Source organism: Amblyomma mixtum, chromosome 3, assembly GCF_055824585.1.
Source record: "Amblyomma mixtum isolate Tamu chromosome 3, ASM5582458v1, whole genome shotgun sequence".
Lineage (NCBI taxonomy): Eukaryota > Metazoa > Arthropoda > Arachnida > Ixodida > Ixodidae > Amblyomma > Amblyomma mixtum.
Genome location: NC_143014.1, coordinates 266,727,022 through 266,754,031, shown reverse-complemented (window position 1 = coordinate 266,754,031; position 27,010 = coordinate 266,727,022). Strand labels below are relative to the sequence as shown.

Genomic DNA, 27,010 nt, shown 5'->3' with positions numbered 1-27,010 from the left:
ATTCATCGCTTTGCGGATATAGCTTACCCTCTGACAGGTCTACTTCTGAAAGATGTGGCTTTCAAGTGGACCCCTGAGTGCGACTCCGCCTTCCGCCAACTAAAATTTCTTCTCACGTCCCACCCTGTACTTCGCCACTTCGATTCCTCCGCCCCCACAGAGATTCATACCGAAGCCAGCGGTGTTGGTCTCGGCGCTATGCTCGTCCAGCGCTGCGACAAAAAAGAGCAACTTGTTGCGTATGCAAGTCGCTCGCTCAGTAAGCCGGAGCCCAATTATACGGTCACCGAGGAGGACTGCCTCCCCGTCGTCTTCGCCACGCAGCGTTTCCGTTCATATCTATACGGACGCCCGTTCACCATCGTCACCAACCATCATGCCCTCTGCTGGCTCGTTAACCTTCGTGACCCGTGTGGGCGCCTTGCACGGTGGGCTCTCCGGCTACAAGAGTTTGACTACACAGTCGCCTACAAGAACGGTCGCCGGCACGCTGACGCGGACTGTCTTTCGCGGTTGCCCCTTCCTGAGCCGGAATCTACGGAGTCTAACATCGATATCTTCGACCACTGCGTCGCATCAGTGTGACCGTTTTTTCCTGATTTCGCCACATTCAAAGTGGAACAGCAGAAAGAATCAACACTGTGGTCTCTCCTTGCGGAGGCTGAAAACCCCTCCGGTGCAAACAACTTCTGTGTGCGAGATTTTCTCCTATGGAAGAAAAACTATTCTTCTACAGGCAGGCACTTCCTCCTGGTGGTTCCGAAGAGCCTGTACACCTCTGTCTTGCAGGCGATCCATGACGACCCCACATCTGAAGATCTCGGGTCGGCACGCATGCTCTACCGCATCCAGGCACGCTTCTATTGGCGGAAAATGCGGGCTACGACTGAGCGGTACCTCGCCAGCTGCACCAGTGTGAACAATACAAGCGCCCCACTAGCATTGCATCTGGTCAGCTTCACCCTGTGACACCAACTGCCGCACCATTCGAGCGAGTGGGCATAAATATCCTGGGCCCATTTCAAAAATACTATCATGGGAACCGCTGGATAGTGGTTTGCGTTGACTACCTTTCACGATATTGCGAAACGGCCGCCCTACTCTCGTCTAGAGCGTATAATGTGTCCTCTTATGTTTCGCTCTGTAATTCTTCGCCGTGGACCCTCAAAAGTTATCATCAGTGACCGTGGTCGGCAGTTTACTGCTGACGTCGTGGAGCAGCTTCTCGTTTCCTGCGCATCGCATTTTCGCCATTCCTCATCTTACCCTCCCTAGACGAATGGGCTAACTGAGCGCACGAACCGAACGATCACTAACATGTTCTCTATGTCCTTTGATTCAAAGCATAAAAACTGCGACAGCGTCCTGCCGTTCATCACCTACGCTTTTAATGCCGCGCGCAATGAGACTACTGGCTTCAGCCCCTTCTTTTTACTATATGCTCGCCCCCCACGCTACATCCAGGACACCATCCTACCATTTTCTGCCGAGCCTCATGGAGATCTTTCCATCACCGAGACACTCTGTCTCACCGAAGAGGCCCGGCGCTTTGCCCGCCTTCGTATTCTAGCCTCCCAAGATCGGTATAAAGCGCGCTACGATGCCCACCGCCGTCACGTTATTTACAGCCCTGATGATTTGGTCTCGTTGTGGCGGCCTGTCAGAAAGCGGGGATTGTCCCAGAAACTTCTGCGCCACTACGATTTACCTTATGTTATTATTGAGCAAATTAGCGAGCTCAATTACAGCATGACAAGCGGCCGTCGTTCTGCACAAACTAAGGGACTCATGTTGCCGGGCTGAGGCCCTGCCATTCGGGTGGTGTTTTTTTAACAGGGCGAGCGTGCTTCGGCTGCATAGGGGAAAGTGTGACGGCCGTGAAGAGGCGATGCCTATTCTATTAGGTCGGCATCGCTGACTACGACGAAGATGAGGAGAACAAGGTGGATGTGTCTCGTGCTCGGCAAGTGGACCGTTCCTCGTCTGCGTTTTGTTGCCAGCCGACCTTTTTTTTGGACTCCACTGGCCTCGATTTCATACCCCGCAGTTAGTACTGGTACAAAATTTACTTCACCAGTTAAATGTACTCCTGTCTGACATACTTCCGACACAAAACAGTGAGCCTTCCGTGAAAATTGTCTATGATGACATTTTCCCGAAGAATGCTACTGATTGCTACTGACGCCTCCCAATGTAATGAAAAGGCAGGGGTGAGAATATATTGCCCGCTTCTAGATTGGTCTTTTTCTGTGCGTCTTCCGGATTTCACCCCAGTTTTCCAAGCTGAGTTTTTGGCGGCGGTGCTTGCTCTTCGCAAACTAGACCCTTCCTTCTCCGCAGTGGCTGTCATTACAGACTCCTTTTCTTTGTGCTCGTCCCTTGCTTCAGCTACGGATTCTCCAATCCTAAACACCTTTTTATCATTACTTCCTCCACAGCTGAGCCTTTTACATATGATATGGGTACCAGGTCAAAGCAGTGTGACAGTCAATTAAGGGGCTGATAGGCTGGCAAAAGCATCCCTGAATGGCCCCATGCTACCTATCCTCCCGGCTACAGCGTACATCACAGCAGCGAGGTTTCGGAGAAGTATTTGGTTAGGCATTACATCTGGATCAATTTTAAGATCTGATGATTTCATGGATCTTCAGCATTCGTATAGCAGGAAATCATGCCATTCACGACAGCTTGAAGTCTCTCTAACTGGGCTACGCTGCCGGATCCCCCCCTTAAATTTTTATTTGCACAGGTCTGGTTTGGCGCTTTCTCCCGTCTGCGCATTCTGTGGTGAACAAGCATCAATAGACCATTTTTTGTTGTCTTGTCGACGCTTCACCATGATGAGACGACGATGTTTAGAGCGACCACTGCAACAGCTTGGCCTTAGTTTGAGCAGCCCGATCATATTGTCATTTGGTGCCACCATTCTTGGTTAGAGCCACAGGTCTGATTTTACCGCCATTCAAAATTTTTTACTGGAATATAATGGGTTACCTTGCTGATATTGTTTTTCTCATCATTACAATTTTTTTCTGTTACTATTATTATTATTTTTATTTGTTTATTTATTTTTCAACTCCCTCTGCTACAGATCTTGCAGAGTCCATCTCCTGCGTGCGTTATGCATTTCCTGTTTCTTTTTGGCCTTTCCGCCTTCTGTTGACTTTTCTCTTCCCTAGCAATCTGTTATTTCTATTTATTACTTAATATATTTATTTATTTTCCCAAGAAAACAAAACAAAAGAAAAACATCACAAAAACCCTCTATGCACCCCTCTTCTTGGCCGATCCCCCTGTGTGGGTATGCGCCATTCTAGAAGGTGAACAACAACAACAACAACAAGTGGACCCATCTGGTTCTCGATCGCCCGTCGTGGTCAGAATACACCTCCTGGTTGTAACAATATTACTGTCTTTAAAACGTTGCGAGAGTTCTACGTTTTTGTGGTGGGATGCAAAGAAAATTCATGAAATTTTTCTTCCAAGACCTCTGACAGACGTGTCATAGCGTGGCATGTTAGCTTTAGAATTGAACTCCCTGCGATTTCTTTGTTGCTCTCATTAGCGTTGCTAAGCATCGCTTTTCTTCTAGAAAATGGAGGAAAACAGTGCAGCTCATCGACCCGCACAACAAACGTTAAATCGAAGCAAGAACGTTGAGATCGTGAATAAGACCTGTGCGAAAACCGCCTTGCAAGGACGAAACCCACCTAACCCCGCTACCACTTCATGATATTCTTGCCGCAGAAGTCGTCGATTGGTTGCTTCCGAAGCGGCGCCTGGCAGAGGTTGGGATCCCTGTTTCGATGGTTTTGGGTAAGCGGAAGACCCAAACGGCGTTTCGGTTTTGCGCTATCAGCCTGGTCCTTAAAACGATTGGGCCAACTTATTCTCCAACACTGCCCATGCTATACTGCCAGAGTAATCAACAGTGACTGTCTCAGGAGTGGCATGCCACGTCTGAAACGATTGCGGGTGACGTCGGAGCACCTGAGATGTTGTCCCTTTTTGCTGCAATTGCGCTCAATAGCAGCGATGAAGTGGCTCTTTTTGCTGATTAACATCTGTCTAAAAATGTGTTAGGGCACCGAGAGCCATGTGTTACATTACCCGCTTGCATAAAACATAATGTGCTGAGTGCAACCGAGCAAGAGACAAGCCCTTCTGGCTGAATGGGTAAGGCACCAGTCTTCTAAGCAGAGGATTGTGTGTCCGAGTTTCGCCGAAGGCTGATGCTTCTTCTCTATGACATTCTATTCTAATTTTGTCCTGTAAAAACAGGAACAGGGTGCTGCATGAAAGTCTGCAAGAACAGAAAATTAAAGGAGCACCAAAATTACAATCCGACGACATGCATATCTTCGTTATTTTGCACGCTTCGGAGCGGGTTGTTTCATTTCAAGCCTCTAATGCCTCACCGTAGTCGACAGACGGCTGTCAGCAGAAACTTGTCAGCAGAGGCGTCACGCTTTTGACGGGTGTCCACCGAGATATGTGAGACAGTTACTGCGTAATTTCCTTTCCTCAAATACAATTCTCATTTTCTTCATTACGGCCCCTCTTTCTCTTTCTTCTTTCACTCCCTGTTCCTCCCTTCCTCTGCAAACGGATGGCGTGTGTCCACCGAGATATGTGAGACAGTTACTGCGCAATTTCATTTCCTCAATTACAATTTTCATTTTCTTCACTGCCGCCCCTCTTTCTCTTTTTTCTTTCACTTCCAATTCCTCCCTTCCTGTACGGTGCGGCTCGAGGGTCCACCGAGATGACACAGAATTACTGCGCCATTTCCTTTCTTCAAAAAGCGTTGCGTTCAAAGGGCAAGGCATCGCGCCGAACGGGTGGTGGCATTCCGTGGACTTCCTGGCAGCGCTACAACATGCTGTCGCGTTTCACTCTTAAAAAGCTGAAGCTTAAGCGTAATTAATTAGCAGCTAATTAGGATTTGGTCATTAATCTTTAAATAGTAATTAATTAGTATTTGCCAGTACTTAGTAATTAGTCATTATTATGTGTGACGTCACCCAGTGGTGACGTCACCAGTGCCACAGAGGAAAAGTGGTGCGGAAAACACTTTCGCCTCTACGCAATTTAGACAGTCAAAGTGCCCCCGCAATTTTTTTGCCTTTTATGAGCGTGTCCTGGCCCTCCCGGCTCGTTGCGGGCTGCGACCCGGCAGGTAAGATGCCACGCCAACCGCTAGCAGCGCCGTTGATTTGTGAGTAGAGCTCTTAGCACACATTTCGCTATGTCGTGTTGGACTCTCCAACTGCTGTGCATGCAAACAATCAGTAAAAATAACGAGATAACGACTCTACACTATAGTAGTAGTGAAAGTAAGTAGTAGTAGCAGTCAGTATATTAGTAAGTAGTAAGTAGCAAGTAGTAAGTTGAATTGAGTGGAGGTTGTCGTAAATTATTGATGGGGTTAGGCTTACAGGTTCTGGCTGCAATTCTTCCACCTAAGCGAGACTTAACTGTTAAATTAGGTCTACAAATCAGGCACATACCTGAGAGCTGGCTGATACACATCGCTATCACACAGTCACCAATTATAGTCAATATTGATCTCCTGCTGTCACCATTTGGAGTCTAGTTCCGAGTCCTGGCGTGAAGCCTCCTTTCTACATGACAGTTTTCTGCGTGGAGAGACGATGCACTGAGCAGAACTGTGAGATACTCCTGTCTTCTTGACGGCAGCGATCAACACTCACCTTTCCGCGTTGTACACTGGACAGACCATAAGGTAATGTTCTATATCACGGCACACACCACATGTGGAACACAGCGGATACAGTGCCAGACCGTCTTATACGTCCACGCAGGGGTACGAGCAGAATCCGTGCAAATGCGAAGTAGTAATAGGGACTGGGATCTTTTTAGTCCCTTGGTCACACATGGCTTGTTGGGTGAGCTCCACAGGTTGCTGAAATGGCCGAGCACCGTTTCTCTGAAGAGGTTCTTGGCATATTGATAGACTTTTCTTTATGGATTACCTGACAGTGCTTTATGGGCGAGACTCCGCCACCTAGTTGCCTATTACACCTACATTGGATTGCACCCATTGGAATCCTATGGTGAACGCTCTGCTGTGCATATTATGCACCATGCGTAGACAGCTAAGAGACAAGGCGTCAATAGGGAACCAGCGTTCTAACATTTGAAGAGCAGATTTTGAATCCGTCAGGTCACAACAGGCTCAGCCGGACAAGATTCTAGCTTCCGTACAGCCGCTTCAATTAAAATGCTTTCGCCGTTGAGGAGGGTACGACTTCAGTAAAGCGTGTAGACCGGGCAGTATTCAAAGAAGGAATGCGAAAATTGCTGCGCTAGCTACACTGGCCTCATCCGCAGACCCGTCAGTGAAAATTTGAAGATGGCGGGCACACTGTCTAAACGTTCTAGTACGAGCGCACGCGTTGCCGCCAAAGCAGAACTGCGCTTAGCACGCATGCTAAGAAGAGAGACCGTACAGTCGAGGCTCGCAAATGAGCAGGGTGCTTTCAACCACTAGCTTTGTCTTCGAACATCAAGGCGTATAGGTAACGAAGAGTATTGAATGCCAAGTAGGCTCGGGACTCCGATTTTGGAGTCGCTGCAGAAGGGCTCGGCTAGCTACCGTCTCTCCGAGGCGGTCAAGTTGCATTAGTAACCTTTGTGAAGCGATAAGGCTAAGAGGTCTCGATGGTGTCTCATGAAGGACTGTATTGTTCGCTCCCGCCTCCGGAACTGAAAGAGCTCTTCTTAGACCTTTTCTGGGCAAAATTTCGAGGCGGTCAAGCTATGATACCGAGGGGGAAATTGAAGGCGGTTGGTACATTATGCAACTAATCAGCAGTGCTTCGTGAAGTTGGACCATTGAGGAAGTGTGGCTACCCCATTTCTCACTTGCGATTCAACGGATTAGATTCAGATGCGGAGATAAAGATGAGACAGTCGAGCCTACAGATCGTTGCCACTGTAGACGCTACTCTTGCAGGTCTTCATTTGCGTACGTGAAATGGGACCCCTTGATTTTTTTCTAAAATTGGCCATGTATGAGTAAGGAACGCGGGCCTCCTCAGCTATCCAGCCAGTATAGTGACGGCGAGGAGGCGGTTCGCGGCGTTAGTGTTGAAACTGTAACCATGAGGCATCCATCTTGCCATTTACATGGCTGAGAACTTTTTCTTCAGCTGACGTTATAACCGCCGACGCTACGACGTTGGGGTTCACTTTCCATAAGCTTCCTCCATAAGCGAGCAAACGTGGGGTCTACTCTATACTAAAGGGTGTACAGCTTTGCTACAGAAACTGTTCAACACAAGTAATCGTTAATGGCCAGCTCTCGAACCCTGTGCCAATCCGCTCTTCCGTGAAGCAAGACTGTCCTATGTCTCCTCTGCGTCTTGCTCTTTACCTGGAACCGCTTTGTTTGAATTGTGTTTTGCGCAATAGTAGCATCCATGGGTTCCCTGTTTTGAGTAATGAAGTCAAATTGCTAGCATATGCTGGTGATCTTGCATTTTACTGCATTGGCAAGCGTAGCATTGATTATGTGTTGACCACGATAGATAGATTTGGCATCGTTTCTGCGGTGAAATGCATCGTTTCAAAAGTTCCGGCCTATGGTTTGGTTCATGGGGCACAACCCCGCCCCTTTATGCTGGAATAGAATGGTCTTGTGTGCCTCCTAAATATCTTGGTGTTCCACTTCATGCCAACAAATCAAGTGCGCATTGCTGGAGAGAGCGAGTTCCGGTTATTGAGCGTTATGATCAGACATATGTACCCCGTCGGGTTTCAATTTTTGGTCCAGCCCAGGCTTGCAACACCTTTCTGGCAACAAGGATTTATTACGTACTCCAGGTCCATCACTGTGCCAGACACTACTTACAGAGTTTCCATCGTATATTTGCGACGTTTATTTGGTCTTCCAAATTTGAGCCCCTGCGCCATGATAACCTTTTCAGGCATGTTTATGCAGGAGGACTGGGCCTAGAGCACCAGTATGTGAGACAGTTGGTTGCCCGTTTCTTTTTTCGTGATTGTTCCTATCCGATTATTAGACCATTCTTGCAGGTTAACTTCATGATTCTACTTCCGAACTTAGTAGTTTCTTCGAATTTTAATGAACGCCCCCGTTTCCTAGGTTTTACGCAGGAAGTTTATGCCTCCGAGCGTTTTTTGACCGTTCGGTTTTCAGATGAGTACTTGTATTCTGTTTCGCGCAAAAATGCGCATAGGGATTTGATACCGACGCTCTTCCCGCCCTCACTCTATCGTTCTGCCTACTTTGGGCTCATGGGTCATGATGTTTTAAAGCGAGTGCGTAAAATGCCAATTTCTCCTTGCACCAAAACATTTTTCTATAAATTACACACCGAAACTCTACCTGTGAACACGTGGCTCGATAGGAAACACATTTTTGTGTCTTCTGTAAACTGTCGCTTGTGCAATGTGCCTGATACAATGGAACATTGTTTTATAGACTGCAAAGTCCCGATTTTGTTTTGGGATGTGTTGTAGAGGACGCTTAAGAAAGAATTTTTTTCTAAATTCCTACAGTGTGCGCTACGTTGTTTGTCAACCTGACTCGAAACCCTATCATATGATTCTTCTGATTGGACTCCATAGCCTTTGGAAAACACGCATGCAAGACCGCAACGTTGAACTTCTCGTTTCGCCCAGAATTCAGTTTAGCCGAATGTTGCTGCAGGTAACGGACATTTACAAATAATCGGACTTTTTATCGGTTTGGTTGCCTCTCCTCATGCGCTGTATACCTTTACCGGCCTTTTAGTTCTAATATGTTTAATATCATGATGTTTGTGCCATGTAGGACCTAACTAGGTTCTGTGTAAACAGTTTTTCTGTGTGTGTGTAAACACGCACACATATGCATATATATCCTTTCTGGACAAAACAACGTAAATAAATACCATAAAACGAAAAAAAAAAGCCCTCGCGGCCTAATGGATAAGGTATCGGTCTCCTAAACCGGGGATTACGGGTTCGAATCACGCCGAGGGTTGGAGGCGAGTTTCCGTCGATGATTTTTATTTTGCTTCCGCTATAGCCAGTGCGGTATCACGCGCCAAAATAATAGCCATTTCATAGAAAGCTAATTAAAATGGTTTCTACCACAAGCCCTCGTGGCATAATTCCTCCGTCACCCCTATTGTTCGCAATCTATCTCGAGCCCTTTTTTCTGGCTATACTAATCTCTGAGTGTATAACTGGCTTCAGGTTACTGTCAGCACATGAGAAAATCTCAGCTTACGCCGACGATATCGCCGTGTTCTGCTCAAGTAGACAGAGTATCTCTGAAGCCACGGCTGCTGATGAGAAGTTTTGCAAATGCATCGGGGTGCAAATAAATTGGGAGAATATTTATGGATTCTGGCATGGTGACAGGGAGGAAACGCCAGACCATTACTCTCGACTTCGGGGGGGGGGGGGGGGGGGGGGGGGCACAACTCCGACGACGTATCTTGGCGCGCCACTGGACTCCTATAGCAGCCCTAACAATACTGGAATGAACAAGTGGCAATGGCAAAAGAAAAGGCCAGGGGGTGGCAAGGGCGACAACTATCAATGTTCTCGGGCGCCACTGTGTGTAACCTGTTTCTCATCTCCAAGATGTGGTATGTCATGAATATGTTGAGCGCCTAGCGGATCAATATTCAAAAGATACATCGGGTTTCGCCGTTTTTATTTTGGCGGGGACATGGGAAAGAACCAGTCGAACAAACCTATTCTTGCCCGTGAAGAGAGGAAGTTTCGGTCTTGTTCATTTACTTGTACGACAAACCGTGTCGCGCTTTATATTTCTTTGCGACCAGAACAATAATTTTCTTCGCACAGTTATGGAAGTTCGTTTATGTCGATTGTTACCAGGATTTGTAGTATGCTCTGTTGAAGAAATGCGTGGTACCATGAGAGGTTATATGCGTGAATTAGTTGCGTACAGAATGTTACAAGTGAGATTTTCGTTGCAGTACCTCTAAAATGTCACGAGGAAAAATCTGTATAAGGATTTAATAGAAACAATGCTCCCTGTACCGACTTACCGAACGTCAAATTGCGGAGGCCCACCAGCAGAGGTGTTCAAAAGGGTTAAAAGTATGCCAGTGTACCCATCTTTAAAAACTTTCTTCTTTAAACTTCACACCGGTACACTGTCCGTAAAATCATGGATGCATGATAAAGGTAGTCGGGGACAAAAGTCTCCGGACCGCGTGTTCCACTAACGAAGCCGATAGCTCTGCTATTAGTCGGCGGCTGGAGACCACACTTGTGTAGGTAAAAGTTAAATTTTTGTTCTTTCATCTCCACAAGTGCGGTCTCTAGCCGCTGTCTGATAGTAGAGCTATAAGCTTCGTTTGAGGAACACGTGGTCCGGAGACTTTTGTCCCCGACTGTACCTTTGTCACTTGGTCAACAGATTGTTTCCTATGTAAAAAATCTAAAACAATAGATCACGAGTTTTTAGATTGTTGGGATGTTCTTATTTCTGGGATGTGCTTCAAAGAACTTTAAAGAAAGAAGTAGCTTTTTCTTCCAGCATGTCTTCGGAACACCACACGGACCATATTGTCACGAAACTGGCTCAAATAACCGGAGTCATAAGTCGGCTCAGATACGTCCTTCCAAGAACAGTAAAGTTACTCCTCTACAATTCACTTTTCTACTCCTATTTAAACTACTGCCATCTAGTGTGGGGCACAGCTACGGTTAGCTGTCTTCAGCGTATCTACATTTTTCAGAAAAAGTTTCTTCGTCATGTTTACAATGTCCACTGGGACTCGCCAAGCATAAATCTCTTTCTACAAAGTGGTGTGCTAAAAATACACAACTTGTATAAATATCGCTTGAGTGTCCGGTTTAAACTCGAAACACGTAGAAATGTAAACCACATACGTAAACTTGCTGAACTACATACCCGAGATGCAAGCTACACAACAAGGTATGCGGAGACATGGATAGTCCCGACCCCACGGTTAAACTCGGGTAGAGAACGCCTGCAGTTCACTCTTCCGTCCCTGCTAAACGCGTATATATATAATAATTTTGACCTTTTCAGTTCGTCAAACAGGTCTTTGCGTGCTTTGTATGCTAGCATGTAGGATTTTTGTTTTGTGTTTTTTTTTCTTTCTTTTTTTCTTTGCTGCCATTACCTGTGTCTACCCAATGTGAATATTTTATCAATATTGTATAATGTTCTTTCGTTTTCTCTTGTACCTGCTCATTATTGTATACTTGTTATCACGCTTTGCAACTGCCTTTTGTATTAAAAGCCTTGCTGTCAAGCTGCTGCCAAGCGAAAGGGGGCTGCGGCTTAGTCAAGCTGTCTGTCAGCTTTTTCTGCGCCTCCGCTGTCTGTATCTTTACAAGGCAGAAATAAAGAATTTTGAATTTGAATTTGAATACCACTACACCCGCATGGCATCAGGTTCTTACCAGTAGAAAAACAGGACATCCGCTATGACACTGTTATGCTCCTTGGCCTCCATAGTTTATGGAAAACAAGGACACAATTCAACAATGCAGAAGTAGTTGTGAGATCTCCACGCGAGCATTTCATTGAAGGTGTCATACGTCTGAGGGAAGTGTATCAGGCAGTGCCTGAGCAGCCAACATGGATAAATGTGCTGGATGACTTGGTTGAACAGAAAAAAATTAACTTGCTCGGTCAGTGCAAGTGTTGTTGACAAGATTTATTTGTTTGTACCCGTTGTCAAAATGCAACGAAGAAAAAAAAAGCCCTCGTGGCATAATGAATACGCCATCGGTCTCCTAAACCGGGGATTGAGGGTTCGAATCCCGCCGAGGGTTGGCAGCCATTTTTCTTCGCTGTTTCTTATTTTGCTTTCCCTGTAGTCAGTGTGGTAGCACACGCCAAAAGAATAGGCATTTCAGAGAAGGCTAATTAGAATTGTTTTCTACCGCAACCCCTCGTGGCCCTCGTATGCTTCAATAATCCGGTGCAACGAGCAGTTTTTTTTTTTCATGCAATTGCAACTCTCCTGGGATGTGATCGTTATGTCGTTTTCACGGGTGACTTGAACTGTGTGTGCGACCCACCCGATCGCACAGGTCCTAACCAAAACGCCGATAAGAGCTCTGGTATTTTATTGTCTATTACCGAAAACGCAGGTTTAATTGATGCCGGATTGTCATCCGCCTTCACATACATCAGAGGAGCCTCACATTCACGCCTTGAGCGCATTTACCTTTCCGTAGATCTCCTTAAACGGCACATTTCATGTGATGTCAAGCCTGTTTCTTTCTCAGATCATGCTATGGTCATTGCGCGGATTGGAGAATGCGCCCGTCCCAAATTTCAGCCGCAGTGGGAACTGTGGAAGCTTAATTCAGAGCTTCTAAATGATGAGCATTTTCAGCAGCGAGTGATGACAGCTTTGGAATCTTGCTTGGTCATGGATGTCCCATTATTTGCAGCTTGGGAGATGTTTAAGCTAGAAGTTCGTAGCATAGCTATTGAGATCGGCTCCGTGAAGTCTTATCTTAAGCATGGTGAGGAGAAACGGTTACTTCAGAGTCTTAATAATCTGCATGCGCTTGAATGTGAGGCTCCTGGCTTGTACACCGAGGAAATTGGTGCTGTTAAGGGCAACCTTCAGAAGTTTGATGCGGAACGCTATCGTGCGGCCCGTGTACGCTCCCGCAGCAACCGTGCTATGCACTCTGAGGAGCCTACTAGACAGGCATTGCTAGATGAGCGTCGTCACGTGGCTGCCAAGCGAATTTCTGAGCTCGACTGTGGTGGTGCCCTGGTCACAAGTACAGATATCATAGTTACCGAGTTTGAAAACCACTATAGCTCTCTGTTTGCTGCCACGTCTAGCACTGCTGATGATGATCATATAGCGCGATTGGTGTCCATGATTAACCCACTCAATGAGGATGAGTGCAAGGCAATAAGTGGCTCTTTAAGCTTCGGTGAATTGCAAGATGCAATTGATCAATTGCCGCTTTCGAAAACCTCAGGGCCTGACGGCCTCTCAGGAGAATTTTACAAGGCATTTAAATCCGTTCTAGCCCCTGTCCTGCTCCAATTTTTGAGACAAGTATTGATGTTGAATATCTGCCTCAGTCATTTACGAAAAGTCATATTGTCTTTATACCAAAGACCGAGGATAAGGAAAAACTTCGATTTGTAGATGGCTACAGACCAATCAAGCTTTCTAATGTAGATTATAAGATTTTTGCTGAAGTACTGTCAAAACGGCTGCAGCTTGCAATGTCTACTTTGATTGGGCCTCATCAAACATGTGGCTTGCGGGGACGATCAATACAATCTAACCTACATGTAGCGCGTACGGTGTTGCAGTATTGCAGTGAGGCTCAAGAACAATTAGCAATGCTGCAAATTGACCTGGCAAAGGCATTTGATCAAGTGTGCCATTCATTTCTTTTTGCACGTTTAAATCACGTCAATCTCGGTTCAATACTTTCAACTGCCATACGCCTTTGTTACAAATGCTGTACCACGCGCTTGATTGTTAATGGCTGTCTCTCGCAACCAGTCCCAATTCAGTCTTCGGTGAAACAAGGGTGCCCACTGTCTCTGCTCCTGTTCGCATTATACTCGGAGCCACTTTGCATAAGTGTTATAAGCAGTAGAGCTGTCAATGGTTTCCGAATAATGGGCCACGAACTGAAGGTATTGGCTTATGCAGATGACCTTGCGTTTTTTTGTACTGATAAGCCAAGCATCGATGAGGTTATTCGTTTAACGGAGGACTTTGGTTCGGTGTCAGGATGTCGGATTAATCGCTCTAAGAGTTGCGGTCTTTGGTTTGGTAGCTGGGGTAAGACACCTGCTGAATATGCTGGTATAACATGGACATGCAGGCCACCAAAGCACCTTGGCGTCCCTTTGAGTGCCTGTAAGCATAGCGCACATTATTGGAAAGACCACGCGTCAACTCTTCAGCGCTATGCTCAAACGTTTGTCCCCCATGGCCTCTCAATTTTTGGCAGGGCGACCGCCTGTAATCTGTTTCTCGCCACTAAAATATATTATGTACTGCAAATTATACATTGCGCAAGACTTTCTATCCAGCGTTTTCACAGGGTTTTCGCTACCTTTGTGTGGGATTCGTCTTTTGAATCCATGAGGCGTGATAACCTTTTCCGGCCTGTAAGCGCTGGTGGCCTTGGTCTAGTTCACCTGTATGTCCGACAGATAGTGTCACGTTTCATGTTTTTCCGTGAGACTACACACCCAATAGTACTTTCATTCCTGCAAACAAATTTAGTTCATGTTTTACCCAACCTCGTTGTGTCTTCCAATGTTTGTGACCGTCCGTGTTTGTGGGGCATAATGCAAGAGGTGTGTTTGGCTGTCCGTTTCCTACTTGTTCGTTTTTCTCCTGAGTTCCTTTTTTTAGTGTCGAGGAAAAAGTTGTATAAGGATTATATTAGTATGCTCTTCCCTCCGCCCATGTACCGCTCTATGTATTTTGGTTTACCTGGGCATGGCGTACTCAAAATAGTACGTAAGATGCCAGTCTCGCCGTGTACAAAGACCTTTTTCTTTAAGTTACACACCGGTACGTTGCACGTTAGAACATGGTTAGAGAAAAAGGGCACTTTTGTGTCTACCGTTAGTTGCCGCCTTTGTGTTGAACCAGAAACAATTGAGCATTGTTTCATCAGTTGCAAAGATGTAGTGCTCTTCAGGGATATCTTGCAACGCACATTTAAAAAAAGAATTCATCTGACTCCACATTCTGTTCTCTATCTCACTACGCTGCCATTAGTTGATAAACCCCTGGACATGTTGTTTCTGATTGGACTGCACAGCCTCTGGAAAACCCGCATGATGGACCGACACTGTGAACCTGTTGTGTCTACAAAGGATCACTTCAGTCGAATGGTTGTTCATCTAAGAGACGTGTATGCCCAGACTGAGTACGAACCGGAGTGGCACTCATTATTAGTGATGTGCTCTGCATTGCCCCTTTTCTAGTGCATGGTCTTTTCAATATGTATTGTTTAACACTGTTTTCATAATGGCTTGTATATAGTTCATGTACATAGAACATTACATCACTGTAATAAATACCATGTTGAAGAAAAAGAAAGCCCTCGTGGCCTAATGGATAAGGCATCGGTCTCCTAAACCGGGGATTGCGGGTTCGAATCCCGCCGAGGGTTGGCAGGCAGTTTCCTTCGCTGCTCTTTTATTTTGCTTCCGCTATAGCCCGTGCGGTATCACGCTCCAAAAGAATAGCCATTTCATAAAAAGCTTATTAAAATAAGGTCTACCCCAATGGAATGTGAATTGCCGTCTGTGTAACGTGCCTGAGACAACTGATCATTGCTTCATCCTGTGCCGTGATGCCATGTTCTTTTGGGACATACTACAACGAACTCTCAAGAACGACATTGAAATTACACCATTCACTATTAGATTTCTGCCTGTTGACAAAAACTGTGTTGTGCCTTATGATCTGTTTATGTTGATGGGAGTATTCAGTCTTTGGAAAAGCCGTATCATGGACAGACATGCCGAGCCACCAAGAACGTCCAAATCTGTGTTTCGTGAACAGTGTGCTTTGGTGAGGAGTGTATATGTTGCACGCGAAGAACCTCCAAGCTGGCTGCCGTGCCTAGATGCATGTGTGTGCCTCCCTAAAATTTTGATGTTTTGATGGGGATGCAGTGTTGAGTTAGGGCTATGGCAGGCTCCTATTAAGCAGCCCGGTAACTTGAGACGCGAACCAGTCTGATTGAAGTTTTCCTCCTTTCTACGGAAGTTCTTGCATGCAATAAAGAAAAAAAAGCCCTCGTGGCCTAATGGATAAGGCATCGGTCTCCTAAACCGGGGATTGCGGGTTCGAATCCCGCCGAGGGTTGGCAGGCGGTTTCCTTCGCTGCTTTTTTTTTATTTTGCTTCCCCTATAGCCAGTGCGGTATCACGCTCCAAAGGAGTAGACATTTCATAAAAAGCTAATTAAAATAAGGCCTACCCCGAGCCCTCGTGGCCTAATGGATAAGGCATCGGTCTCCTAAACCGGGGATTGCGGGTTCGAATCCCGCCGAGGGTTGGCAGGCAGTTTCCTCCGCTGCTCATTTATTTTGCTTCCGCTATAGCCCGTGCAGTATCACGCTCCAAAAGAATAGCCATTTCATAGAAAGCTAATTAAAATAAGGTCTACCCCAAGCCCTCGTGGCCTCATTCTACTTCCGGCCACTGGCGTGTACGGAGGCAGGATCATGAGCTCCCACGGAGCGGCGATAGCGGCCGTCGATGGCCGCGGAAACAGGATTGAAGATAAGGAAGGACAGGAGTACGAAATCGTTTTGCCTACGTTGCCTACCGGTCGTGTTGTTTTAAACACCGTGTTTTTGCACGGCGATGTGCGAGTTAGGCCCTACAGGGTCGAGGATTTCCGCGACGCCCTCGCCAACGCTGGTGCGCTCCCCGACGTTGTGGCGTTGGGGGCGTATCAGGTAAACCACGTTTGGGCGGTTACGCTCAACAGTACCGAGGCAACGAAGAAGTTGACAGCTATAAAGGAACTGGATGTCAAAGGACGGCGCTGCATTATCATCGATCCTGCCGACCAACAGGTGAAACTACGGCTGCACTGGATGCTGCACGGTGTAGCCGACGACGAAATTCGGACGGCTCTTGCGGCTTTTGGGAATGTAACGGAGGTGACTCGGTCGAGTTGGCGTGTTTCAGGCGTCAAGGAGAAGGGGTCTACAACCAGGACCGTTCTCCTGAAGCTGAAACCCGGTATGAAGGTTGACGACCTGCCACACCAGTTATGCGTCGCCGGCGAGCTGGCCCTTGTTGTGGTGCCTGGGCGGCCTATGCAGTGCCTACCGTGCCGCGGCACCGGTCACGTTCGACGCGAATGCAAGGTACCCCGGTGCTCCAAATGCAGGCGGTATGGCCACGGTGACAGTGAGTGTGTTCGCACATACGCGGTGGCTACCGGTGCGGTATCGAGAGACGACACGGCAGAGCTTCTGATGGACGTCGTCGAGGCGGAGGAGGCGGCGAAAGGAGCCGTGGAAGTTGGCAAGGCTGCCGGGATGACCGACGCATCAGGGCCTCCCAGCGGAGACATTAGTGGACCCGGCAACCAAAGGAAGCCACTCGAAGAGGAAGAATTACCTTCGAGTCAGGCGAACACGTCGGCAGACGGGGAGAACGTCTTGGCAACTAAGGACGCCGAGCCAATGATCAGCGAGGAACAGCAGAACCAGAGCTGCGCCCGTTCAGCGAGCGGCACCGCCCCAGCCAAGCGTCCTCATGGCCTGACCGACCACGAAGGGGACAAGGCGGCAGCTCTCAGTGGTGAGGAGCCGCCAGAAAAAACTGCTCAATCCCGACGGTCATCTTTCAGACCGAAACCCAACGTTTTGGCCGACAAGCGTGCCGGCGATAAGGCAGCCCCGCGGCAAGGTCAGGGGCCTGCACCGGATGGCTCCGGTGGCAACGACGGCGTCTAGCCATGTGCTAGACGTGTGGGGTAAGCACCATGCTCTTGGCCTCTTCACTATTTGCGACAATGGCTTCTGTAACCCCGTTGAAAGTAGCCACACTCAATGTCAGGGGCTTGGCAGGAAAGAAAAAGCAATGCCAAGTTTACCGGCTTTTAACAGAGCACGATATTGACTTACTGGCCGTGCAGGAGACAAAAGTAGAAGGGGAGGAAGAGACCGGGAGCATGGTGCGACGTTTCACGTCTAGATTCTACGCTGTAGTGAGTCATGCGATAGGTACAGGGTCCTTCAAAATATGTGCGAACACGGCGAAGCGTGCCCGCGCTGCGCGGAGCGTCAGCGCATCCGGCGCGGTCGCGCATCGAAAAAATGTGGCGCATGCGCACAGCAGACTGGAGGCGGTGCTTCGTGTCCTCTGCTACAGCACGGCGCGCTTCCGTGCTGTAGCAGACGACACGAAGCACCGCCTCCAGTCTGCTGTGCGCATGCGCCACATTTTTTCGATGCGCGACCGCGCCGGATGCGCTGACGCTCCGCGGAGCGCGGGCACGCTTCGCCGTGTTCGCACATATTTTGAAGGACCCTGTACATCTGCTGGCAGCGTCCTTTTTGTAAAGAAGTTGCCGGGTCTTGTCGTGCAAGCTCATTTCTCGTGTCCGTCAGGTCGCTGTGTCGCTATCGATTTTACATTCAACAACATTGAGTGGCGAATTGTCTTTGTGTACGCACCAAATGTTACGGACGAAAGGGCTGCGTTTTTTCAGTGTTGAACAGCGTCTTTGTTCCGAGAAACAGCTTATCATCATGGGCGACTTCAACTGCGTCCTAAGTGGCTGCGATAAGACTAGTGCAAGGGTGTTCAGGGACGCAAGTACGAAGATACTGTCGCAAATCATAGATAAATGGAACCTTGAGGATGTGGCAGAGTGTTTGCAAGGCGCGTGCGGCGTGAAGTACACACACTTTCAGAGGACAAGCCATGCTCGGCTTGACCGCATTTATGTATCGCTGGATGCGATTCCAAAATGCAGCAGTTACCATGTAGTGCCGATGGCTTTTTCGGACCACTGTTTAGTAGTATGCCGCCGCGGTGGCTCAGTGGCTATGGTGCTCGGCTGCTGACCCAAAGGACGCGGGTTCGATCCCGGCCGCGGCGGCTGGAATTTCTTTGGAGGAGAAATTCTAGAGGCCCGTGTACTGTGCGATGTCAGTGCACGTTAAAGAACCCCAGGTGGTCGAAATTTCCGGAGCCCTCCACTACGGCGTCTCTCATGGCCTTAGTCGCTTTGGGACGTTAAACCCCATAAACGAAACGAACGACATAAACGATGTTTAGTAGTATGTGGGATAGGATTGAAAAAACGGGGCAGTGCTTTTAGTTGGGATATGTGGAAAATAAATAAGCTAAATAAGGACGATGAATTTAGCTGTGCAGTAATTGAAGAAATAAGCAAAATAGAGCCTAGTAGTGAATTGAAAATATGGCAACAGTAGGAACTTTGCAAAGAACAGGTTAAAATTAAAGCAGTTGAACGATCTAGTGCCATTGCGTACGAAGGGAATCTAAACGAACGCAATCTAAGATGTATGCTTGCAAAACTGCTAGAAAAGGAAAGTAAAGCACCTGGTAAATGGATCGATGACATTAGGAAAATAAAACAGAAAATTCAACTAATAGATGAGGACCGTTATCGCGGAGCGTTGGTGCGGGCCAGAGCGGAAGATATAGCAGCAGGGGAGACGCCGTCGAAACGAGCTTTGGGAATTGAAAGGCTCATGCTCGGCGAAATCACATTGATAGCATAGAATGGGGTGGCATCTTATCAGACGAAAACGAACACATACAGCGTGCGTTTTTAGAATACTATCAGGCGCTTTTCGCATTACAGGATGCAGACATGAATACGTTTAAAGAACAGGTTTCTTGGGGCACTGCCGCGACTCAGCGACGAGCAGAAAGACGTTTTAGAGCTGGCAATAACCGAATCAGAGGTAGAAATGGCAATAGACAATTTAAATTCTGGGAGATCACCAGGACCAGACGGGTTAAGCGCGGCGTTTTACAAATCATTTAAGAGCAGAATCGCGCCAGTGCTGAAGACGGTCTTTAATGAAGCTTACGACGTACGTGAATTGCCTCCGTCTTATGGTAAATCACATACTGTCGTAATTCCGAAAACGGATGAAGCTGACAAGTTACGACACGTAACAGGGTACAGGCCAATTGCTCTCACAAATGTCGATTATGAAATTTATATGAAGGTTTTGGCGCAAAGGTTACAGTGTGTAATCCAGGAAATTGTTGGCCCCCACGAAACGTGTGGGATAAAAGGCCGGTCTATTCTTTCTAACATACACAAGGCAAGATGTGTGCTCGAGTGCTGTGATGTTACAAATAGTCGCGTTGCCATCTTGCAGCTTGATCTCGAAAAGGCGTTCGACTGTGTCGCGCATAAAATTTTGCTGTGCATACTTGATTATGTGAATGTTGGGTATGTTATCCGGGAGGGAGTCGCCTTGGCGTATCGGAACTGTACGACGGGATTGATTGTTAACCAGAGTCTGGGGGCCCCCATTCGTGTGCAGCGTTCGGTACGTCAAGGCTGCCCCTTCAGCCCTCTTCTGTTTGCCATCTACATCGAGACTTTGTGCTTAGACATCATCGAAAACGAGAGAATAACTGGTTTTCGGCTGCAAGCTGCTTAGGTGAAGCTGCGGGCATATGCGGATGATTTAGCGGTTTTTTCCGCTAATCGAGATGGTGTAACAGAGGCCGTTGGATGTGTCGCTGAATTCTGCAAAACCTCTGGCAGCAGAGTGAACTGGTCTAAGTCAGTGGGGCTCTGGCAGGGAGCATGGCAAACGACGATGGACCACTTTGCAAACGTACCCTGGTTGAATACCCCAACGAAGTACCTTGGAGTACCGCTAGAAAGCTATCGCGATAGCGAAACATATTGGAGAGCGCAGACCCAGGATGTGCGTGAGAAGGCGGAAAGATGGAAAGGAACAGGGTTATCAATTTTCGCTAGAGCCACCGTGTGCAACCTTTTCTTTATCAGTAAGGTGTGGTATGCGATGCAAGTGTTGCATTGTGGAAGAATGAGCATACAAAAGCTGCATCGAATTTTTGCTGTTTTTGTGTGGGCTGCACAATGGGAAAGGTGCAGCCGGACGAATTTGTTTAGAAAAGTGAAGGATGGTGGAGTGGGTCTGGGACACCTTTTCTTGGCGGCAGATTGTTAACAGATTTATCTTTCAGCGTGATGTCAGTGATCCGTTTTTGCGCACCGTGTGCCAAGTAAGGCTGGGGCGCGCGCTGCCTGACTTTGTTGTTGCAACCGAAACCCTATCGGGCGGAATTTTTGGGTACTTCAGAGAAGCTGTCGCAAGTGTCCGATTTCTCTCAACGAGGTTTTCCAACGAATATTTATCTACAGTGAACAAGAAAAAATTTTATAAGGATTTATGTGAAGTTGTCTTGCCGGAACCCATGTATAGGGCCTTGTACAGTTGAGGCCCTGGATGGAATGTGTTAAAGAGGGTAAAGAGAATGCACGTAGAGCCAGGGGTTAAAACTTTTTTTTTCAAGTTGCACACTGGAACGTTATCAGCCAAAATGTTTTTACAGGATAAGGGCTTATTTCTTCCGTGGGGTCATCACTGCCTTATCTGCAAGCAACCAGAAACGATAGATCACGTTTTTCTGCATTGTTGGGAAGGGGTTTACTTTTGGGACGTACTTCAAAGGACTATAAAGAAACAATTTCCACTTCAACCCCATGGAATACGGTATCTGCCCATTGAAAACGAGGACGGAGTACCTTTCGATCTGATAATGTTATTGGGCCTCCACAGTATTTGGCGCGCGAGAATGGCAGGATATTACTGTGATCCCGACGCGAGGCCAGCACGAATTTATTTTCGTGAAACTGTGCACCGGTTTGTTGATAGGGTCAAAGCTGTTGGCGAGGCTTCCGAGTGGTTGTCAAGGGTGGAGCATTTGATGGCTCTAAATGAATTTTAAAGTGACGAAGCCAGCCCCTGGCAGGCCGACTATATCAACACCAAGTGTTCATTGTGTCCCGCCATTTTGTTATGTAATGTCAAAGCCAGGCAATAAAGAAAAAAAAAAAAACCCTCGTGGCCTAATGGATAAGGCATCGGACTCCTAAACCGGGGATTGCGGGTTCGAGTCCCGCCGAGGGTTGGCAGCCAGTTTCCTTCGCTACTTTTTTATTTTGCTTCCGCTATAGCCAGTGCGGTATCACGCTTCAAAAGAATAGCCATTTCATAGAAAGCTAATTCACATAAGGTCTACCCCAAGCCCTCGTGGCCTAATGGATAAGGCATCGGTCTCCTAAACCGGGGATTGCGGGTTCGAGTCCCGCCGAGGGTTGGCAGCCAGTTTCCTTGGCTACTTTTTTTATTTTGCTTCCGCTACAGCCAGTGCGGTATCACGCTTCAAAAGAATAGCCATTTCATAGAAAGCTAATTAACATAAGGTCTACCCCAAGCCCTCGTGGCCTAATGGATAAGACATCGGTCTCCTAAACCGGGGATTGCGGTTTCGCGTCCCGCCGAGGGTTGGCAGCCAGTTTCCTTCGCTACTTTTTTATTTTGCTTCCGCTATAGCCAGTGCGGTATCACGCTTCAAAAGAATAGCCATTTCATAGAAAGCTAATTCACATAAGGTCTACCCCAAGCCCTCGTGGCCTAATGGATAAGGCATCGGTCTCCTAAACCGGGGATTGCGGGTTCGAGTCCCGCCGAGGGTTGGCAGCCAGTTTCCTTCGCTACTTTTTTATTTTGCATCCGCTATAACCAGTGCGGTATCACGCTTCAAAAGAATAGCCATTTCATAGAAAGCTAATTAACATAAGGTCTACCCCAAGCCCTCGTGGCCTGTTTCCATTTCCGGCCACGGCAGTGAACGGACGTGTTATCATGAGCTCCGGCGGAGCGGTGTTAGCGGCTCAGCCGAGCCGCGGAAACAGGATTGCTGCTGAAGATAGCGTAGCAGGTTACGAAGTTATGCTGCCCCACCTCCCTAAAGGTCGTATAGTTTTGAATACCGTATTTTTGCACGGCGACGTTCGAGCGCAGCCGTATAGGGTCGAGGACTACAGGGGCGCCCTTGCCCGTTTGGAACTGCTTCCCGAGGTTGTGGCCTTGGGAGCATTTCAAATGAATCATGTGTGGGCGGTTACGTTTAAGAACCCTGAAGCTGTAAAGAAAATGCTCGCTGCCGGGAGCATTAGCGTCAAGGAGCACCGGTCTCTCGTGATCGACCCCAACAAGCAAGAGGTGCGTGTTAAAGTGCACTGGGTTCTCCACAACGTGACTGACGAAGAAGTATACGTGTGGCCTTCCTGCCGTATGGCCAAGTGACCGAGCTCTCGAAGGAGCGCTGGCGTGTGTTCGGCGTAACAGAAAAAGGTTCAACAACCCGAGTGCTAAGCCTGAAGTTGAAGTCAAGCGTCACAGTTGAGGACATACCTCACCAGCTTCGTATTGCCGGTGAACCTGCGCTTTTGGTGGTCGCTGGGAGGCCTCCACTCTGCCTCCGATGCCAAGGGAAGGGCCACATTCGTCGCGACTGTCGAGTGCCTCGGTGCTCGCGATGTCGCCGGTTTGGTCATGACGAAAGCCAATGTGTACCCACGTACGCGACCATGACAGGGCCTGCAAGGAATATTGACGTGGCTGAACATGTCATAGATGAGGTGGAGGCCGAGGAAGCGTCAGGGTCAGCTGGTGGCAAAGCAGCAGCCGATGAGAAGAGCGCTCAACATTCAAGCGTTGAGCACAGCGAGACAAGCCTGGTCAAGCCACCCCAGGAGGTACAACACGCCCCTGAGGAAAAGGCGAGCCAAGAGATGCAGCCTGCTGTCAGAACTTCTACGAGCCCAGTAGAGGAGGCGCACATAGGGAAAGACAATAACGACATCACAATGGGAAACGCTGCGGTTTTATCCACGAAGCGCGCTCATCACGAAACAGTGCAAGGTGACCAATCAACAGTCGGCGCCCCTTCGGAGGAGCCGCCCCCCAAAGCGGAGCCGACGCGACGGGCGTCCTTCAAGCCGAAGCCAATTATTCCACCAGACAGAAGACCAGCGGACGCGGCGCCTAAATAGCGCTGCAACTGCGGTAACGCGCTACTGCCGAGTCCGGATCAACATGCAACGGTGCCGACCATAAACCAAGGAAGGGAACTTTGTGGGCGACCGTCAAACTTTCGTCATGGACTGTGAAAGTGCGAGGGACAGCTTAGCTGCGATGCCCCAGCGTACGGAACCCTCTGCAGCGTCGTGGTGTCCTGAGGTGAGCACTCCCAGAACTGCGGGTGCCTTTAAAAATGAGGAAGGAACAATGTTTCACGTGCCACTGCGCGTAGCCACGCTGAACGTGCGGGGACTGGCGGCGAGGAAACGGCAGTGCCAAGTCAGTCGCCTCTTCCTAGAAAATGAATTGGATATAGTCGCATTGCAAGAAACAAAGATTGAGAGCCAGGAACACACAGAGCGCATGGTTGAAAAATTTCGGTCCCGATACAGTGTCTGTATATGTCACGCGGTTGGCAGATCCGGAGGTTGTGCGTTATTTCTGAAGAATAATCTGGGCATTGCAAATGAAACTGTTGTTGCGTCCGAAGGAGGACGGTTGCTGGTTGTTGATTTTAGTTTTTCTGGATATGCTTGGCGAGTGATTTGTGTCTATGCTCCTAATAGTCAAAAGGAGCGTGGTAGTTTTTTTTTGAAAAAGTCGAGCTGTATTTGAGCTGCGAGAAAAGTGTTGTTTTGATGGGCGACTTCAATTGCGTGTGCTTGCCAGAGGATCGAGTTCCGAACGTTTCGGTGCGTGATCAGAGTGCACAGTACCTTGATGCAATAATTCAAGAACACGAAATGGAAGATCTTGGTTGGATGTTGTCCCAAGGCTCGCACCCATGCTTTACGCACTTCCAACGCGGCAGCAATGCGAGGCTAGATAGAGTGTATGCAAGCATAGGATTTGTGACCGTGTGCAGTAAACATCATGTTAAACACGTTTCATTTAGCGATCACGGCATTGTGATGGTAACCTTTATTTATTTATTTATTTAGTAAGGAAGCCACAGCGCCGTGGCATTACAGTGGGGGGGGGGGGGGGAAATCTACAAAAAAGAAGCACACATGACACCTCCGCTCGCCGGCAGAGTTACAAGCATAAAGCGTTCGCCATGTACATCTCACTTCAAAAGAACACATCACAATCGCATCACATCATTAAAGAACGAAAGAACGCATCATTTGATGTCACACTCACAACATCGCTCGGTAGTCTGTTTCATTCTCTAATGGTTTTCGGAAAAAAAGACATTTTAAACAATTCAGTAGTAAAGCCTTAAGACTCGGTTCAACTGGAAACTTTGGAAATTTAATGTGAAACTGTTAGAAGACGAAACCTTCGTTGAACAAGTTAAAAAAAATACCGACGATTACGTTACTTCCTAATGCGAAATTTGAGCGCAGCAAATAAGCTGTTTCACCTTTTCGATAGATTGAGGCAAAGAAATCGAGCAACACATGTATGCGCTATCACAGAATTTTTTTTTTAGCAGACGGAGGACTTCCATCGGTCGTCTCGCTCATGGCTCAGAAAGAACTGGCAGATAATTTCGCAGTGGCGAACGGCAGCGGCATTTTCGGCTCGGGCGGTGCACATATACAGATCCGCCGCCACCGATCTGGCTCTCTGATTGCCACCGCACAGGGCGAACGGCAGCGGCAATTTCGGCTCGGGCGGTGCACATATACAGATCCGCCGCCACCGATCTGGCTCTCTGATTGCCACCGCACAGGGGTTGCATTGGAGGAGGAGCGAAGAAAGGAATTAAGTTCGAGCCGGCGCTTTGACAACCGGAGACTCGCAGGAAGAGGGGGGAGGGGGGCGGCGTGTACACCCAGCGGCAAACGATGGGGGCAGAAGCGCGCGCAGCAAGCGGACAACACGATAAAGGGAGGAGGGAAGAGATAGCAGCGACTGACTGATGCCGCTGACGCCGATAGTGAGTCAACCCCAGCTGCGGATGAAAGGGGGGCGGAGCTGGTTACGAGGCCGACGCCGACGACAACGCCGACGACGACGACGACGCGAAACCCAGGAACGGACGCCAAAGAGCTGCGCTCTGAAAAGAAGTGACTAAAATGTCTTCCGCCCAGTCAGGAAGCTGCGCACGTAACTGGGAAAACTTTAAAAACGCCGTCAAGATGCTAGCGATAGAAAGAGGAACTATCCTTCACCAAAATCAAAGGAAAACAGCCGAAGAATTGCAGTGCCAATTAAACTTTTTGACATGTATGGAAACAGCAGCACCTGGGTTGTACATAAAAGAAATCCGAGAAGTTAAAAGCCAGCTAGAAGCTCTAGAAAGAGATAAGTACCGAGCGGCTGTGATAAGGGCGCGCGCTGAAAAACTGTTCGGGTGAAATGCCCAACAAGCGTGCGTTGTGCGACGAAAGAAGATATGCAGCAAAAAATGAAATCCGCCAGATTCGTTACCGCAACAGAATAACGACCGATAGAGAAGAAATTGAGCAGGCGTTTGTCGAGCATTACAAAGAGCTGATAGGGAATGAAAGAAGCGTGAAGAGTGGGCTCTGCGATGATTTTTTGCAGCTCATGCCTCGATTAGATGAAGATACACGAGCTCGCCTAGAACAGCGTATTAGTTTGGAGGAGGTTCAGAAGGCTATAGATGAACTACCGCTGGGTAAAACACCAGGGCCGGATGGTCTAGGGGCTGCTTTCTAAAAAACATTCAGAAAAGAAGTCAGCCCGATTTTATATGAAATGATCACAGAAGCATATAGAGTAAATCAAATGCCACCTTCCTTTCGTACTGCTCACATAGTACTGATCCCTAAAACAGATGACCGAGAGAAATTGCAGTCAGTGGGGGCTTATCGTCCGATAACCCTCACCAATGTTGACTATAAGATTTATATGAAGATCCTAGGTCGACGTTTGCAGAGTGTGATCACGAAACTCGTTGGACCGCACCAAACGTGCGGAGTGAAAGGCCGTACAATTTGCACGAATGTGCACGTTGTTCGCGGTGTCCTTGAATGCTGTGATGTATTCGGGGGCCAAGTCGCAATGATGAAACTAGACCTGTCGAAGGCGTTTGATCGTGTGGCGCACGATGTCCTGTACTCGGTTCTGGAACAAGTGAATTTAGGCAGTGTAATACAAGATGGGCTTAAAATGGTCTACAGCAACTGTACGGTGCAGATAATTGTCAATAATAACCTGAATGAAGCCGTCCCTCTGCGTGCCTCCGTTAGGCAAGGATGCCCACTCTCGCCCTTGCTGTTCGCGCTTTATCTCGAGCGTTTCTGTTTAAAGGGCAACTCCGGCGATTTTTCAGCCATTTTAAGTTAATGGCTGTTTTGTGTTCCTGAGAATCTCCTCTAATGTGTACGATACAAGGTTTTCAAAAGCGACCCTAAAATAATTTTTAAACAGCAAAAAACGTAAAACTCGAAACCGA

General features: G+C 47.9%; 6 non-coding genes and 3 pseudogenes across 6 annotated transcripts; all 9 read left to right on the top strand.

Annotated features, from left to right (window-relative positions):
• Positions 1–2,162: 2,162 nt before the first annotated feature.
• Positions 2,163–4,299, top strand: LOC149354668 (uncharacterized; annotated as a pseudogene).
• A 10,796-nt stretch (positions 4,300–15,095) lies between these two features.
• Positions 15,096–15,168, top strand: TRNAR-CCU (transfer RNA arginine (anticodon CCU)). Its single transcript has one exon. It is a non-coding gene; the product is annotated as a tRNA-Arg (tRNA).
• A 628-nt stretch (positions 15,169–15,796) lies between these two features.
• TRNAR-CCU (transfer RNA arginine (anticodon CCU)) lies at positions 15,797–15,869 on the top strand. Its single transcript has one exon. It is a non-coding gene; the product is annotated as a tRNA-Arg (tRNA).
• A 119-nt stretch (positions 15,870–15,988) lies between these two features.
• On the top strand, positions 15,989–16,061 carry TRNAR-CCU (transfer RNA arginine (anticodon CCU)). Its single transcript has one exon. It is a non-coding gene; the product is annotated as a tRNA-Arg (tRNA).
• A 203-nt stretch (positions 16,062–16,264) lies between these two features.
• On the top strand, positions 16,265–17,478 carry LOC149354664 (uncharacterized; annotated as a pseudogene).
• A 4,131-nt stretch (positions 17,479–21,609) lies between these two features.
• TRNAR-CCU (transfer RNA arginine (anticodon CCU)) lies at positions 21,610–21,682 on the top strand. The gene has a single exon. It is a non-coding gene; the product is annotated as a tRNA-Arg (tRNA).
• Positions 21,683–21,798: 116 nt separating this feature from the next.
• On the top strand, positions 21,799–21,871 carry TRNAR-CCU (transfer RNA arginine (anticodon CCU)). The gene has a single exon. It is a non-coding gene; the product is annotated as a tRNA-Arg (tRNA).
• Positions 21,872–22,177: 306 nt separating this feature from the next.
• TRNAR-CCU (transfer RNA arginine (anticodon CCU)) lies at positions 22,178–22,250 on the top strand. The gene has a single exon. It is a non-coding gene; the product is annotated as a tRNA-Arg (tRNA).
• A 169-nt stretch (positions 22,251–22,419) lies between these two features.
• LOC149354660 (uncharacterized) lies at positions 22,420–23,612 on the top strand (annotated as a pseudogene).
• Positions 23,613–27,010: the final 3,398 nt, after the last annotated feature.